This window comes from Labrus bergylta, chromosome 5, assembly GCF_963930695.1.
Source record: "Labrus bergylta chromosome 5, fLabBer1.1, whole genome shotgun sequence".
Classification (NCBI taxonomy): Eukaryota; Metazoa; Chordata; class Actinopteri; order Labriformes; family Labridae; genus Labrus; species Labrus bergylta.
Window position 1 is genome coordinate 8266662 of NC_089199.1, and position 4373 is coordinate 8271034.

The window sequence follows — 4373 nt, forward strand, 5'->3', positions numbered from 1 at the left end:
GTTTGTGTGCATCTGTTTCTTAGAAACAGATAAAAAGGAAAGAGAGATCAGCGATAAAAGGAAAAGTAGCCTATAAATTAATCTTGTTTTTGTTTTTTTACTCTTATTAAATATATTAATAGGCTGTGATGTGATATCAACTCCTTCTTCTCTGATAATCTTTAACAGCTTTTTGTTTTGTCCTTTTCCGGAATTTATCACTTCGTTATTTCAGTATAATTTATTAACATTTGAAGAAAAAATGGAGTAGTAGGCCAATATGATGAGCGGCTGAATTACCCCTCCTCCTGAATGAATCATTGTGGGTTATCTGCACCGGAAGCAGCCTCCTTTAAGCATATTTGCGCTGATGGACACTGAGAGATAAAATGCAATCATTTTATCTTTAATTATGTGCTTTATTAATGGCACTTTTTATATGGAAATGTGATTATATTAACACCACATACATATTATGGGTTTATTTAAAGCAGCTCTGGCACTTTTCCTTTAATAAAAACAAATGTAAAAAGAGCCAAAGTGGCTATTTGAATATCATTGATGTTGCTTTCAGAGTGTCTTCCTGATGCAGATCCACAATCAGGCCATACGCCTGTCTGTCGGCTTTCTGCAGGAGAGATAGCGCTCTCTTCATTACATGCTTCATTAATTTAAATGCTAATTGATTCTGTAAGGGCCTTTCAGACAGAGAGCCAAGTCCTGTCTTCCCCCATTGATTGTGTGTGTGTGTGTTGGTGTGTGTCAGTGTGTGTATGCCTTGTGCACCTGCTGGATCCTCGAGTGACGAGTCCTGACAGAACAACCTCTCCTGCCTGTCTCTCTGCCTCAAGTGTGGCACTGATATGGTTTGAGTGCTACAAACCAGACAAGTTCAACCCAAAAAAAACAAAAAAACAACAGGCTCATGGTTTAAATTTAGGTCCTGAGAGGTAACAATAGAAGAACAGAAACATGAATAAACATTATTTGGCACCCTATCTGTAGCTGCATGCATGAAACAGAAACAGAAGATGCTGGGGCAGTTAAATGATCCATGTGTGGTTGCTAGGAGACAGCGGGGCTGGATGGTAGAGATAAACGCTTGCATCTACCCCTGGCGGTGAGCAGTGGGTGGGAAGGAATAAGGGAGGGAGGGGGAGGCAGAGGGTAAGAATGGGAGAGTCTAGATAAGAGGGGAGGAGGGGGAGTCATGTGACAACGACAGTTGCATTCTCGTTCATGGTAGATAAGGCTTTATTTTCTCCTGCAGGGCTTTTATTTCTCCTCATGTCTTCTTCCTTTTCTTGTGTTATTTACAAAAAGTTTGCAAGGCTCTGTTCATCAGGGACAAAAATCATTCACGTAATCCATCTGGACTCCCCGGTCCAGACATGTTTTAGGACAGAATTGTCCAGCTCTGAATAAAATGAATGCAAAATACACAAACTGAATCAACTCCTTCTTTCTTAATGATTCTATGAAAATCTTTTTCAAACGTTTATGTGAACTTTTATTGAAAACTCCTCTCTCACTGCCTTTTTGAGAGAGACAAGTCAGTGGATAGAGTTGGAAATCAGGACTAAAGAGAGAGTGGGGATGACATGCAGGAAAGGAGGCACAGGTCGGATTCAAACCTGCAAACGCCTCTGTACATGGGGTGCACAAACTAACCACTTGTCCACCGTTGCCCCCTGCACTGGGACTTTTAACATCACACTCTGCCCCAGGTGTTTTGGACAGCTTAGTTTAACATTACAGCAAAAGGTGTTTGTAACGATGAATCAAGCTGGTGCCTCAGAATCACACAGGAAACTGTCAGTTTCAGTTTCAGTTTTCTGTTAGTTTCACTGAGTGCATGAAGAAAACACACAGATATGTGCACATAATACAAAGCAGCTGGTCTGCAGGTATGTGCAGACTTACTCAAAGTAAGATTAGTTTTGATGGTTGGCAACAGTAGAGCTAGTTGTGTTGGCTGAATTAATGATAAAATAATTTTTAATAATCAGTCTGTTGTTGCTATTTTCTTTTCACCGCTGTATGCTGCTTGTAAAACTGTTGTTTAAAAGCTAGAAGTTGTGCTGTTGTTCTGAATATCAGCATGGCTGGGATTATGCTCCATGACTGGAATAAACCCAGTACTGATACAAGGCCGCAGGTTTCCCTCGGTTGGTAGAGCAGCTGTACCGTACACACAGGCTACAGTCCTTGAAGCACTGATCACAGGTTTCACTCCCACCCTTGGACCTTTGATGCAAATCTACCCCACTCCCTCCTCTCCAACTTTCCTCTCTCTTGTGCTGTCCTATCAATAAAGGCAAAACCATTTTCTTTAGAATATAACCATGCTTATACTTATTATCATAACACTCCCCTCTCAAGAGCGTATATTGTTAAAATATTAGACCCTAATTGTTTTCAAACTAGTTGTGATGCTCAACATTCATGCATGATGTCTGGCAAAGTTTAGCCTTAGAAAAATATCACATTCAGCCTTTTAAATCCCTCATGTGTAGCCTAATGTGTGTGACTGTAAAAGTCCTGTTCTGCTCATTAAAGCGCCACATAACCAGAAAGCTAGTGGCATTACAGGCCTTATCTTGCATTTCAGAAAACAAAAGCCAGTTTTTGTACCTTTAGGGGTAAGATTGCTCGTCACAGAGGTACTTGTGAGGACTTGAGTGTTACCCAGAGACCGATCCTGTACTTCTGTGGATTATTTAGTACCTAAAAGTATCAGTACATATTTCGTTTATTGCATGTAGTAATTCACACAGTGATGAGACTGTATTTTAACCTGCTAATCAAGTCTGAATCACTCGGACACTCAAATTACTTTTTAACACTGATTACCTCAGCACAGTCCTTTTAATCTGTTATATTTATACAAGAGCATTTTTTCACCATCCGCTTCCTGCCTCACTTCAACCCATCATTAGAGTCAAAATCTGAAACTTTTCTTTGTGTTCAAACTGTCTCATCAGCGTTCGAGCCTCTGCAGCTGCTGCCAGGAGGGAAACCATGATGGCTGCCACCGAGTGAGCACAGGAAGAGGCTTCATCTCGCACCATCATCCCTCATCAACCCGCTCGACTCCGGTCAGCATGGCACGGAAAGACAAAAGAAGAAGAGTGAGGGGAAATGCGAGGGAAGCTCTGAGTGCAGGTTGTGATTAGTTGTGAATGAAATGCAGCCGTCTGATTGGTGCAGCGAGCCGGAGGTCAGGCGTTCTGCCAGTAGCTCATACAAGGCTGCTGATTGCTTTTCATCCACTGATTACAGTAATTTAGATCTGCAGAGGGCCAAAGGGCCCCGTGTCTGCCAGCCTGACTACTGCTGCTGCTGCTGCTCAGTTTAAGGGGAGGGGGCTGCAGTTTGATGCATTTATGCAGATTTTAGAATCATATATGGCTGAAAGAGGCTGAAAAAAGAATTAAATATAGTGTTTACCAAGAAAAACATAAAGGTGTTTGAAAAGAGAAAACTAATGTTGTCTGTGCTGACAGAAGGTAAGTGAAGTACATATATATATTTTGTTGTTTATATTTAAATGTATACATTTTATTTTGATGTTTGTCTCTGTTGCCGGCCCTTCAACTATGGGTGTGAATTAGCATTCTAGTGAACTCCAACATCAACATCTGGTATCATTATACAGATGTTAATCAATGTGCTCTGTCCCTTCATAAAATGGCGAGGCCGACAAAAACAGAAAAATCTTTTAAATGAAGAAGAAATAAAACAAACCCAGTCAAAGATTTTCTCTCCAAACTTTACATATCCATCAACACCCATTTCAGAAAAGTAACCCTTGTTTTATGCAAAATTCCAGGAACGCAGATGACTACTCCCTCAAATATTCTGTTTTAAAATCAATATTGATTGAAATGTTATCATCTGGTTTTCAAATGATTTAAATCACATTTTAAATCCAGAGATTAGAAACACAATCATCACTTCACTTCATCAAAAATACAAATTGCACAGCTTTAAACTCTAATTTTGTGAAAGAAAGAAACAACGACTGCTTTATTACACACCAGTTTCTTTTCTTTTGTCTTCAAAGAGGCTCTTTGGACACACCGAGACCTTGAATAATCAGAGTTGATGAGGCAGTTAGTTGCGAATGGTTTTTTTCCAGGACCGATGGTGATGATTAATCAAGGAGCAGCAGCGGCCTCTTCACCCGCACACATTACAAGGTTAATCTCTCTATTGATTCTAGCTGCAGAATAAAACAAATACTTCACTGCACATTTTCTCTGCTTACATTTACGTGTGTGTATGTTACCGCTCCTTTTTGTAGATTCACAAGAGGGATGAATGATGCTTTTGTTGATACCATCTTCCTACCGCACCCATTACCCCATATTGAACAAATAAATCATGTTAAG